Source organism: Malaclemys terrapin, chromosome 8 (genome assembly GCF_027887155.1).
Source record: "Malaclemys terrapin pileata isolate rMalTer1 chromosome 8, rMalTer1.hap1, whole genome shotgun sequence".
Taxonomy (NCBI): domain Eukaryota; kingdom Metazoa; phylum Chordata; order Testudines; family Emydidae; genus Malaclemys; species Malaclemys terrapin.
In genome coordinates this window covers 42,655,200-42,669,102 of record NC_071512.1, presented here as the reverse complement: position 1 = coordinate 42,669,102, position 13,903 = coordinate 42,655,200, and the positions used below count along the sequence as shown (strand labels likewise).

At 45.1% G+C, this 13,903-nt stretch overlaps 1 protein-coding gene and 1 long non-coding RNA gene across 6 annotated transcripts in view; one reads left to right on the top strand and one right to left on the bottom strand.

Moving 5' to 3' along the window:
* The window catches only part of NOS1AP (nitric oxide synthase 1 adaptor protein), a 210,510-nt gene that overhangs the window by 21,246 nt on the left and 175,361 nt on the right, over nucleotides 1–13,903 (top strand). The window lies entirely within an intron of this gene.
* LOC128841841 (uncharacterized) lies at nucleotides 6,225–12,659 on the bottom strand. 2 transcript variants are annotated; one of them, XR_008445924.1, is made up of 4 exons: nucleotides 12,538–12,659; nucleotides 11,065–11,618; nucleotides 10,569–10,776; nucleotides 6,225–6,701 (listed from the first exon to the last, which is right to left on the bottom strand). It is a non-coding gene; the product is annotated as an uncharacterized LOC128841841 (long non-coding RNA). The 2 variants fall into 2 exon arrangements; XR_008445925.1 differs by having other exon boundaries at nucleotides 11,065–11,217.

Sequence of the window (13,903 nt, the reverse complement as noted above, 5' to 3'; positions counted from 1 at the left end):
GGTTTTCTGGGCCATGGGGGTGCAGGTGATGCTGCTGGCTCCTCTGTAAGTTAATTCCTAGGATGACGGGGGGGTCTGTGAGCAAGGATCCTCCTCTTTGGTCCATGCTGGTTAATGCACGGTTGGTGGAATATCTACCACCAGAATATCTACTGGTTAAGGGAGAGACACAGGCTTGCATATATAGCTGCAAATCTGATTGGATGGCCCTGCTGACATACGTTGGTGTAACCATGTCCAGTTTGAGATTCAATGCAGCTTGAGCAAAGGTGGGATGGAATAGGCAGTGGTATGGCTGTGCTGCTCGCATCCACCCTGAAGTGGAGGAGACCTCCTGTTCCAAAGCTAAATCTGATTGTGCCAGTGGTGCATTGAAATTCGGGCCTGGGGTTGAGAGTGATGAAGTTTTACGAGTTCTGGTGCACAGCTCTCCTGGCTATGCTGCACTGCACAGTCCTAAGCCGATTGTTTAAGTTCCTCTCCGCGATGGCTTTGGAGTCACCAAGATGATCTGCACTTGGTGATGTAATGGTCACGCTGCTGGCAGTAGTTTTAAGTGAGCTCCTGCTTCCATGGCTGCCATGGGACTATCCCATATGGTTGCAGGTTCAGCTCCTATAGCAGGTTGTGCATGAGGTAGGTATCAGGAACTGTACTACTGTCATGGCCTGATAATCTGCCACCTCTGCTCTGAGGTCAGGGCACCTTCTCCCTGTCTGCATGAGAGACCTGTTCAGATGGCTTTGTGAAGAGTGATGTTCTCCTGCTAGGTCGCTTGGAGGCTTTGACGGGGCTTTCCAACAATCTTTTATCCTCTATTACTGATTGTGTGGTCGCTAGAGGCCCTCTTCCCTGGCTCCATCCTCACCGGGTGCTGTAACTCAGAATATGTCTACACTACTGGATTATTCAGATTTTACAGAAACCGGTTTTTGGCAACAGATTATATAAAGTCGAATGTATGCGGCCACACTAAGCACATTAATTCGGCGGTGTGCATCCGTGTACCGGGGCTAGTGTTAATTTCTGGAGAGTTGCACTGTGGGTAGCTATCCCATAGTTCTTGCAGTCTCCGCCGCCCATTGGAATTTTGGATTGAGATCCCAATGCCTGATGGGGCCAAAAACATTGTCGCGGGTGGTTCTGGGTACATCCTCCCCCTCCCTCCAGGAAAGCAATGGCAGACAACCATTTCGCGCCTTTTTCCTGGGTGAACAGTGCAGATGCCATACCGCAGCAAGCATGGAGCCTGCTCAGCTCAAGACAGCAGTCATGAACATTGTAAACACCTCGCGCGTTATCGTGCAGTTTATGCTGAACCAGAACCTGAAAAACCAGGCGACGAGGAGTAGGCTACGGCAGCGCGGCGACGAGAGTGATGAGGACATGGACATGGAATTCTATCAAACCGCGGGCCCCAGCGCTTTGGAGATCATGCTGTTAATGGGGTAGGTTATAGCCGTGGAACGCCGATTCTGGGCCCAGGAAACAAGCACAGACTGGTGGGACCACATAGTGTTGCAGGTGTGGGACGATTCCCAATGGATGCGAAGCTTCCGCATGCGTAAGGGCACTTTCATGGAACTTTGTGACTTGCTTTCCCCTGCCCTGAAGCGCCAGTATACCAAGATGAGAGCAGCCCTCACACTTGAGAAGCGAGTGGCGATAGCCCTGTGGAAGCTTGCAATGCCAGACAGCTACTGGTCAGTTGGGAAATCAATTTGGAGTGGGCAAATCTACTGTGGGGGCTGCTGTGATGCAAGTAGCCAAAGCAATCACTGAGCTGCTGCTACCAAAGGTAGTGACTCTGGGAAACGTGCAGGTCATAGTGGATGGCTTTGTTGCAATGGGATTCCCTAACTATGGTGGGGCGATAGATGGAACCCATATCCCTATCTTGGCACCGGAGTACCAGGGCAGCCAGTACGTAAACTGCAAAGGGTACTTTTCAATGGTGCTGCAAGCCCTGGTGGATCACAAGGGACGTTTCACCAACATCAACGTGGGATGGCTGGGAAGGGTTCATGACATTCGCGTCTTCAGGAACACTACTCTGTTTAAATGGCTGCAGCAAGGAGCTTACTTCCCAGACCAGAAAATAACAGTTGGAGATGTTGAAATGCCTATAGTTATCCTTGGGGACCCAGCCTACCCCTTAATGCCATGGCTCATGAAGCCATACACAGGCAGTCTGGACAGTAGTCAGGACCTGTTCAACTACAGGCTGAGCAAGTGCAGAATGGTGGTAGAATGTGCATTTGGACGTTTAAAAGGTCGCTGGCACACTTTACTGACTTGCTCAGACCTCAGCCAAACCAATATTCCCATTGTTATTGCTGCTTGCTGTGTGCTCCACAATCTCTGTGAGAGTAAGGGGGAGACCTTTATGGCGGGGTGGGAGACTGAGGCAAATCGCCTGGCCGCTGATTACGCGCAGCCAGACACTAGGGCGATTAGAAGATCACACCAGGAAGCGCTGCGCATCAGAGAAGCTTTGAAAACCAGTTTCATGACTGGCCAGGCTACTGTGTGAACATTCTGTTTGTTTCTCCTTGATGAAAACCCACCCCCTTGATTGACTCGTTCTCTGTAAGCAACCCACCCTCCCCCTTCGATTCCAGCTTGCTTTCAAAGGAAATAAAGTCACTATAATTTAAAAATCATGTATTCTTTATTAATTGATTATAAAAAGAGGGAGAGAACTGACAAGGTAGCCCAGGTGGGGTTTGGGAGGAGGATAGGAGGGAAGGAAAAGGCCACTAAAAACGTTCAAAGTAATGACAGCCTTTTGGTTGGGCTATCCACTGGGGTAGAGTGGGAGGGTGCACGGAGCCTTCCCCCGCACACACGTTCTTACGTATCTGGGTGAGGAGGCTATGGAACATGGTGAGGGGGGAGGGAGGTTATACTGCGGCTGCAGCGGCACTCTCTGCTTCTGCTGCCGTTCCTGAAGCTCCACCAGATGCCGGAGCATGTCCGTTTGATCACGCAGCAGTCTCAGCGTTGCAGCCTGCCACCTCTCATCTCGAGCGTCCCTCATAGCCTCACATTCACTGGCATCTTTCCTGTACTTTGCTACCGTATCCTTCCACTCATTCAGATGAGCTTTCATTGTGGGTGGATTCCATAATTTCTGAGAACATTTCGTCTTGCATCCTCTTTTTCGATGCCTTATCTGAGATAGCCTTTGGGATGGAGGAGGGAGGCTTGAAAAATTTGCAGCTGCGGGAGGGAGGGGAAAAAAGGGAGAGAAATATTTAAAAAGATACTCTTTCACTGTGAACAACACTATTCACATTACATAGCACATGTGATTTCGGTACAAGGTCGCATTTTGCATCTTAATATTGAGTGCCTGCAGCTTTGATGTTAGAGAGCACAGACCCAGGTCCGGGCAACAGAATTCGGCTTGCATGCGGCCATGGTAAGCCATTGTCTTTCGGCTTCTGCAGCTTTCCTACAAGCAGCGCCCTCCTTTCCCACATACCAAGCAAAGCCCGTTGAGTGCTGCGGTTTTCCTGTTTAACGTGCAGCAGCAGAAACCAAACTAACCCCCCCCCCCCATCCAATTCTCTGGGATGATCGCTTTATCCCTCCCCCCACCACGTGGTTGGTATCAGGGAAGATTCCCGCACCCCCCCCTCCTGCTTGGCTAACTGCAGGGAAGGATTTCTTTTCAGCCACAGGCAAACAGCCCAGTAGGAATGGCCACCTCTGTTCCCTTAATTAAATTCCCGTATTTCAACCAGGTTACCATGAACGATATCACTCTCCTGAGGATTACACAGCAAGATAAAGAACGGATGTTGCTTGAATGCCAGCAAACACTGGGACCATACGCTGCCAGGCTTTATCATGCAGTGATACCAGATTACTTGCTACTAGCATGGCGTGGTCAAGTGTCCTACCATGGAGGACGGAATAAGGCTGCACTGCCCAGAAACCTTCTGGAAAGACTTTTGGAGTACCTCTAGGAGAGCTTCATGGAGATGTCCCTGGAGGATTTCCGCTCCATCCCCAGACACGTTAACGGACTTTTCCAGTAGCTGTACTGGCTGCGAATGCATCCCAAGTCCTCAGGGCAAATTAATCATTTAAAAAAAGCTTGCTTTTAAACCATGTTTTATATTTACAAAGGTACACTCACCAGGGGTCCCTTCCATGGCTTCATGGTGTGGGATAATGCCTTGGAGGGTTGGGAGGGTACTTTAGTCAGGCTGAGAAAAAGATCCTGTCCGTTGGGGAGAACGGAGTGCTGGGTGCTCTCCGCAAGCTTGTCGTCATCGTCCTCCTCCTTCCCTTCCCCATCCGCAGAATCCTCAGGCATGGCTGAGGTTACCCCCACCTCGGAATCCATGGTCAGAGGTGGGGTAGTGGTGGCGGCCCCCCTCTAGAATTCCATGCAGCTCAGCATAGAAGCGGCATGTCTGCGGCTCTGACCCGGAGCGACCGTTTGCCTCCTTTGTTTTTTGATAGGCTTGTCTGAGCTCCTTAACTTTCACGCGGCACTGTAGTGAGTCCCTATTGTGGCCTCTCTCCATCATGCCCTTGGAGATTTTTTCAAATGTTTTGGCATTTTGTCTTTTGGAATGTAGTTCTGCTAGCACGGAATCTCTCCCCATATAACGATCAGGGTGAAATATTGGAATGGCCTTCCGAGGGAAACGGTGGGGGCGAGGGACCTGTCTGGTTTTAAGATTAAGTTAGACAAGTTTATGGAGGGAATGGTTTAATGGTAAAACATATTAGCTGAGGAATACCAAGCAATGGTAGGCAAACAGTATAATAGCTAACAAGGGTTAGGCTGGAGACTCTTGCCTACATGCTCGGGGTCTTACTGATCGCCATATTTGGGGTCGGGAAGGAATATTCCTCCAGGGTAGATTGGCTGAGGCCCTGGAGGTTTTTCGCCTTCCTCCGCAGCATGGGGCAGGGATCTCTAGCAGGAGGGTTCTCTGCCAATTGAAGTCACTAAGACACAGGATTTGGGGACTTTATCAGCAGAGTCAAGGAAAGGGTAGGGACGGTTTTGTGGCCTGCAGCATGCAGGGGGTCAGACCAGATGATCATAATGGTCCCTTCTGACCTTAAAGTCTATGAGTCTATGAGATCCAATACCTCCCGTACGGTCCATGCTGGTGCTCTTTTTCGATTCTCGGACTGCATGGTTAGCTGTGCTGATGAGCTCTGCATGGTCACCTGTGCTCTGCATGCTGGGCAAACAGGAAATGTAATTCAAAAGTTTGTGGGGCTTTTCCTGTGTACCTGGCCAGTGCATCCGAGTTCAGATTGCTGTCCAGAGAGGTCACAATTGTGCACTGTGGGATAGCTCCCGGAGACCAATACCGTCGAATTGCGGCCACACTAACCCTAATCCGAAATGGCAATACCGATTTCAGTGCTCCTCCCCTCGTCGGGGAGGAGTACAGCTATCGATATTAAGAGCCCTTTATAGTGAAGTAAAGGGCTTCATTGTGTGGACAGGTGCAGGGTTAATTCGGTTTAACGCTGCTAAATTCGAGATAAACTGCTGGTGTAGATCAGGCCTCAGGGATGGCCTATGACAGAGGAAGCAGAGGGGAGAAGGTGGTGGTACACACCAGGGTGGAAGGCTGTTACTGAAGCAGGCAGAGTGCACCATAGTGATCTTCCGCACTGTATGCCATGGCTGTGTGAGAGGCACAGGAGAGACTGAAACTGGTGGGGCCGTCGGAGCGACCTGTGGGCTGGGAATGCCAGTCTCTGGGGCTCTGTGTCTTCCCAGCACAGCATTCACTGAGGAAAAGGAGAGACCATTCAAATATTATAAAGATCCTTCTTAAAGCCAAGTATGGGGAACGATGTGGGCCAGATATGGTGGGAGGTGATAGATTCTTAGGGCAATGATCTGCCCCAATCCATGCTTGCATGTGCAACTGCTGTCAGAATCAAAGGCAGACTGTGGCCCTATAGGTCACACTGTCACATGTGCAGAAGCAGCACAAGCAGCTTCTGTGCATAAGAACTGACTATGTTAAAATTCCCGGGACTTGGATTCTGTCAGGGTGGATTTGATATAAATCACTAAATCGAGTCTTCCTGACTAATCATGGATTTCTACATAAAAGTGCATTCTTGTTGGTTGTTATAACCTTAATACATATTCTTCACAACTCGTATGTAGGTTTCATTTTTAGAAGGTACACACTCTACATTTTTAAAGTGATTTATTTTGAAAACTTTTCTGATTAGTTTTACAGCTATATCAGAAAATGAATGATTGGTTATTTCATTTACCAAAGGTAGTTGAAGCAGATAGTTCATCTCCCAATGACTTCATAAATATCTCCAATTCAACAGGTTAATCGATATTCGGAGGATTTTCTTGCCATGCTGTATTAGGAGGAGAACATCACCAGACAGACATTTTAAATTGTTTTGTTTTAACTAAAACAACAATGTTATGTATTCTGGATATTTTTCTTCAACAGCAAACATACAATTTTTTAACAAAACAAGCATATGAATTTTTGAATTCTTTTAAACGTTCAACTTTTTTTAAATCTGGTTTGTTTTTGTTAAAATTGTTTAACTAAAATAGTTAAATGAAATATTAAAAAAAAAATTCGACTGTCAGCCAGGTCAACATGAGAAACTTGAAAATATTGGCTTCTGCAGCTAACTCAGTCGTCTTCACCTTCATTTTCCTGTTTGTTCATAATCTGGAAAAGAAAAACAAGCATTCCTGCTTTTTCAGGTCCCAAACAATTTCTCAGTTTGGAATGAATTAGTCCAAAGGAAGAAAATATTCTTTCTACACCGGCAGAAGAAGCTACTGCTGTTAAAAGTGAGATTATCACTTCAGCAGTCTCTGAATCCAAGTGCTTAAGTGACTTCCACCAGTTCACTGGTGTGACTCTCTTTAAAACATCATCAGCAAACATATTTCTTGAATGGTTCTTATTCCCAAACTGGGTCTCTTTTTATGGCCTGCTGCCATTATAGGGTTTCCCTTCTAATGAGAGAATGGGATGGTAGATCTCAAATCAATGAAGGCTACACACAGAAAGACCTCAAGACTTCAGGAATATGCTGCTAAAACAGTTTCACTTTTGTTTCTACTGCCTGTCCCTCCCTTCTCACATTTATCTCCAGACTTCTTCTCTTTGTCCAGATCTATTGCACCTATAACAATCTTCTATTCACTGATCTTTTTGAAACTTTGCACTTTTAGAGAGACATACACAAATTTGGAGAGGAATAATAGGGTTAAAGTCTGTTATTTCTCACCTCTATCTAATCTATTTATCAACATTTTTGCTGTTAACCAGCATGTTTCCTCTGGAGACAGAAATCCACAGTTTGAGAACTGCAAAACTAAGCATCTCTGATGGTATCTTCTAGTGTCTCATACTATAGAATTAGAATTTATAATCCCTATTCCAGGGGTCAGCAACCTTTCAGAAGTGGTGTGCTGAGTCTTCATTCATTCACTCTAATTTAAGGTTTCGCGTGCCAGTAATACATTTTAACATTTTTAGAAGGTCTCTTTCTATAAGTCTATAATATATAACTAAACTATTATTGTATATAAAGTAAATAAGGTTTTTAAAATGTTTAAGAAGCTTCATTTAAAATTAAATTAAAATGCAGAGCCCCCCGAACCAGTGGCCAGGACCTGGGCAGTGTGAGTGCCACTGAAAATCAGCTCGCGTGCCGCCTTCGGCACGCGTGCTATAAGTTGCCTACCCCTGCCCTATTCCATGATGAGATATCTTTGAGCTATAATGTATCTTAATTAAAACTATCTTTAGATAGCTTTTTTCCCTCAAAAAGCATTTTACCAAAAAAAATCTGATTTTTTTTTTTGATCATTGATTTTTATCCACTCTGGATTATGGCAGATCTAAAAGGAGGCACGACTGGAGTTAGGGGATAATGAAGCTAAACCCGTGGGGAAAAAACATGGCGAAACAGAAGGCCTCTTCTCTGGTGGCTTTGTTTAATATTGCACTCATATTTTACAATGCTGGGCCACGATTCTAGCACTGCAAGGGGATAGCTTCAATGTTCACTAGCTGTCTGCCTTGCTACCTAAACTCTGGCTACTTTGATTTCAATTAAGAATTCTACTTTCAGGGGGAAACCCCTCTGTGATGCTTTCTTGGGATGCCCAGGACTGCCACGCCTTGTTACCCCACTGCCTCTTAATGCTACCAGCCTGTTAGCCACCCATCCCATAGACTCGTAGACTTTAAGGCTGGGAGGGACCATCATGATCATCTAGTCTGGCCTCCTGCACATTGCAGGCCACAGAACCTCACCCACCCGCTCCTGCAATAGAACCATAACCTCTGACTGAGTTACTGAACTCCTCAAATCATGATTTACCAATTTTCAGTTAGAGAATCCATCATTTACTCTCGTTCAAACCCCGCAAGTAACCCATGCTGCAGAGGAAGGTTGAACTGCCCCCTCCACACACACCCCCGTGCCAATATAACCTGGGGGGAAATTCCTTCCTGACCCCAAATATGGTGATCAGTTAGACCCTGAGCATGTGGTTGAGACCCAGTAGCCAGACATCTGGGAAAGAATTCTCTGCAGTAACTCAAACCCCTCTACATCTAGTGTCCCATGACGGGCCATTGGAGATATTTGCTAGTAGCAGTCACAAATGGGCCATATGCCATTGTCCAAACAATCTCCTCAGGGTAATGCTAGCCCTCACTTTGCTTTGCAGTGGTCCTCGAGCCCCTGTCACTAGCTACTTGCAGTGATATCAGGTAAGCTATCCCCAGGGGGAAAGCATACACACCAGCTTGTTTGATTCAACAGAGGATCAGTTCCTATGTAACATCATAGCACTGAAATGTATTTATAGTGAAAACAATCATCAGTTTATCAAAGGTTAAGATTTAAGAATTAGGCTAGGTCTATACTACCCGCCTGAATTGGCGGGTAGAAATCGACCTCTCGGGAATCGATTTATCGCGTCCCATTGGGACGCGACATCGATCCCTGAATCGGCGCTCTAACTCCACCAGCGAAGGTGGTAGTAAGCGCCGCCGACAAAAAGCTGCAGAAGTCGATTTTGCCGCTGTCCTCACAACGGGGTAAGTCGGCTGCAATACGTCGAATTCAGCTACGCTATTCACGTAGCTGAATTTGCATATCTTAAATCGACTCCCCCCGGTAGTGTAGATGTACCCTTAGGAAGTAGGGGTATGGGAAACAGGTTACACACAGTACAAAACCAATAAATGCTTTTTAGAGATTAACCTTAACTTTCACAGGCTAACCATTTGTGTAAAGCAGTCTGATCTCATTCAATGCAGTGCTTCTATATCGTGATGCCAACTTTTCCCAACCTAGTGCTAAAAATTTCCCAAATCTGGTGAAAAATTCCCAGATAAAGTTTTTTATTTCAAAATCTCAAAGGAACGTAATATGTGTGATTTTAATAACTATATAATATATATTGTATCCAAATTATTCTTATTCGTTCAAGATATTTCACATTTATTATTTTTATATGTATAGACATGGGTTTTCAATTTTAAATGTACTTATACAGTAAGTAAAATATTTAACACATGAGTAGGATTGAAATGATAGAAAACAATGTAATTTACACAAATTTCACTATTTTAAAAACAAAAGTATTAATAAGTACAGCTTGTGCCCTGCAGTGTACTATACATCAGTTACTTTGAAAAAATAAAAAGTAAACATATGATTATAAAAGATGAAAAAGCAAACAGAACAAATAACACTCTTTTATATCATTTTCCTTATTATAATCTGAGTTTTATCCATTTTCTGACTCATGGGCTGAGTCGTCACTAGGAACATCATTACCATCATTAATATTTTTACTAGTTTTATCACTCATTTTTACTGTACATATTTTTACAATGTAAATACAAGTGCTTAATAGTAATTACAAAATTAGAACATTTCTCTTGCTTTGCTTTCAAAGCTGACCTTATAACTACACTAGAATTGAGTGTTTTCGTTGTCATACAGTTTCTTTTTATGGTTTTTGTCAGTTACCATGGAAAAAAATTCTTTCACATGCCGCATTTGAACGCGGTAATGTGAAAACCTTTTTAGCCATGTCAGATATATTTGCAAACATGAATTGACCTAAATAATCTAAATTCATTAACTTTCAATTTTTCTACAAGTTCCTCAGTCTCAGTTTGCGCCAAAACATTGCTAATTATAGCAGTACATTTATCTTTCTTTAATGTTACAGCCTCAGCAATTTTGGAATCAGGGAAACATTTTTTAACTACTTCAGTCAAGTGTTCTACAGATTGAATACTGACGTGTTCAGAAAAGTAACAGGCCATTGTAATCTCTGCATTTTTAACATGCTCTTCAAATTTTTGTGCTCTTTTTAATTTCACAATCTTGTTTATCAATTTTCTTTGTATTAGATACTGTCTCAACCTTTTTTTGTTTTTTACCATTAGCATGCTTATCTAACTTACTAGTACCTGCCTGGATTTTTACCTCACAACATTTGCAATAAGCTAAAAAACTATTGCTTTCTACTTTCTGCAGCCAGTCTTTGTATTTACCTTCTTGAAGCCACAAGTATTGAAAGGCTTTTTTGAAAGTAGATGGCTTCTCTTTTGGTGGAAGTTCATCCAAGTCTTCAATACTCTGTCGGGAGTGCTATCCCATTGTTTTCGTTTCAACGTGGATGGATCTTTGTCTACTCCTGCAGTCCTCTTCCTCTTCTCACCAGCCTTACCAGTCTCTTGATTCATTTTTTACATTAGATCTCTGAAATAATGGAATGCGATAATTAGTATTATGTATATTTCAATTTATATTTAAATCAAAGAAGGGAACATATTATATATTATTACCTAACACAGTAGGCAAAGATATTTAATATTTGCCTGGAGGAAGGTGCTGTTACAAATTTATGAACAGCCGAACGCTCTGGTCCACATTCTCTGTGCAATTGCAAGCACGAAATAAAATTTTTTTAGAGATTTAATGACAGATCAAGAAACTAATCATAATCATAAGTATTGCAATATATTTAATTATTGGAAGAAACCTTACCTAGAAGATAAATTTGGTAACCATCTCCTCATTACCCGCCAGCCAGCTGTTGCTGAGGTTGGTTTGTTGTGAGTGCATGTGCACACTGGTCACTTCACTTGTGCCATCATGATATAGTACGTTGAAGCACCACCAATAGGAGAGCAGCACAGCCTGATTATGAAAATCGTGACAGATATTCACCAATCGAAGAACGCATTTGGAGGGAAATTTAAAAGACGCACAAATATTTTACTTTTTATGAAAACTTCCCAGGATTTTTGAGATTTGGAAAGTCTTTTACTTTTTATGAAATTTTCCCAGGATGATTTAGGTTTTGAATGAAAATTCCCAATTTCCCAAGTTGAAACATTTTACTCAAAAATTCCCAGATTTGGGGAAATTTCTCAGGATATAGAAGCACTGATTCAATGTTCTCTTGCAGCATTTCCAACCAAGCTTGCTTGGGATCCTGTTTTCATGGATGTAATCATACTGCCTGATTATGTCCTCAGGTGCAAACTGCTTGCTGGTATGTGTTATGATGCAGTCGCTAATTGCATAACATTGTTTTTCTGTAAGAAAAAAAAAAACGAGGAGTCCAGTGGCACCTTAAAGACTAACAGATTTATTTGGGCATAAGATTTCATGGGTAAAAAACCCACTTCTTCAGATGCATGGAGTGAAAATTACAGGATCCTGTCTTGTTAAAGCACAATTGGATGGAGTGCAGTGAATGGAGCAGCTGTTTGATATGTATTTATATCCACACATTCAATGTGTGTTCACTGCACGCCATCCGATCTCCACAGCGAGCGAGACATTCTCCATCCAGCCCTGCAGAAAAAGCAGCATGTGACCTTGTAATTCAGCCCTGCTTTGCAATGCATATGCACAAGGACACAGAGTTCAGGCTGCCTGTGTATTTCCTGGGTTGGAGTGCTCCCGGTTGTATAGATTTTGTATAGAGATTCCTGGTGGGTGGGGTTTTTAAGAGAAATTATAGAACAATGAAGCCCCATCCTGTGGAACTATCTGCTAGAGAGAAATGGAAAGAGTTTGTCCTGCAAGTTCGAGCACTTGGTGATGTAAGTGTAAGCGGGGGAATGGTCCCACTATTGCGGGGAACTTTCCTGGCTTCTGCAGTACCCCGGTGAAGTGGGCTAGCGAAAGGATCAGAGTCCTTGCTCCCAATTCCTTTACCCAGAGGCCTCCCTGCCCTCGAGGACTCCCCTTCCACTCTCCTGTCTGGCAGAGTCCTCGTAAACCCCGACAAGGCTGGGCCCAGGATTCCTGGGGGGCTCAACCCCCAACCCTGCTGTGGTCACCCAGGACAGGGACTAGGGTGTCCCCACTCCGGGGTACTCTCTCTGCACTGGGCACCTCTCTGACCCACTGATCATTTCATACAATTTAAAGCAAATACAAGTTGTTTAACAATTAATTTATAAAAAGAATAAGGAAAAATGGGAAAGGTTAAAGGAAACACATCACCCCTCTCTGTGGCAGGGAACATCACAAACAGTGTCTCTTGGACATCAGGGCAGTTCACACTCTGTTCCTTGTAGGTCCCAGGCCTCCTTCTCAGGCCCTGGCTGTGCTGCAGAGACGCTGCGGGTCGGACACTTGCTCTGGTGGTGGCCACACGCTCTCAGGCTCTAGGTGGCAGGATCCTTCTTCCCAGCATCGCCCCCGCCCCGTCAGGGTTATGATTCCCTCCCCCCCCCCCCCCAAGTCTGGCCTGCAGAGTCTCTTGGCAGAGGCGTCTCCCTGTGCTGGGCCCACTGCCCAGGGTTCCCCTCACTCTCCCCAGCTGCGCACCGCACCCAGCTCCAGACTGCTCCAGCCCCAGCTCCACACTGCCTCAGTACGGCTGCTGCTGCTCCTCTACCTTCAGCTCCCTGGGCTGCTTCTCTGGCCTCTCTGGCTCTGGTTGCTACAGCTCTGCTCCCAGGACAGGTCTGCTCACTCTGGGCTGTGCTCTGGCTTTGGGGCTGCAGCTCTGCTTCCAGCAACTTAGCTCTGGCCCCTGCTCTCTCCTTAGCTCAGCCCCACTCTGTCTGACCCAGGCAATACCAGCTCACATGGAGGACGGGACCCTCCTGGCTTCCTGACTCCCTGATTAGCCTGCCCGCCCTGTCAGTCAGACCTTTTAGTGCTGGGAGCTAGCCAGCCAAAACACCCCCACTGAATGTTAGTAAGGGGGCAACAGTCCCCTTACACAAGGACTCCTGCAGTCTCCTGAAGTGCAACATCTGAGCGCTGATCATAACTGCTCACCTTCACTACTGTGAAGAATGGTACATGGCCCTGCCTGTTTCAGACACATCTTCAGATACATTCCACACACCTGCATGCCGCCCACATGCATCTGCATGAGTCCCCTCAGCTGTAGATATGTACAGAGCCAATAGTATGTTGAGAGAACATATATTGAACCCGAATTTCCACATGGCTTACATACCACACACAGGCAGTGCCAATGGTAAGAAATAAAACAACCCTTCTTCAACCCCCCCCCAACTGTATAACACACTCACTAGTGCGCATGCCTGTACAGTACACTTCTGAACCCTCCTAAGCTTGGCAAATTGAAGTAGCTTTTCACTGGACATGTCAAGGTTCCTTCCTCACTCTGAACTTTAGGGTACAGATGTGGGGACCTGCATGACAACCTCTAAGCTTAACTACCAGCTTAGATCTGCTTTTGCTGCCACCACCCAAATGATTTATGAGTTATTTGGGAAACTCTGTCTTCCCCCAAAAAACCTTTCCCTCCCTTGGTAGCCTTGAGAGACTCTTCCACCAATTCCCTGGTGAACACCGCTCCAAACCCCTTTGATCTTAAAACAAGGAGGAA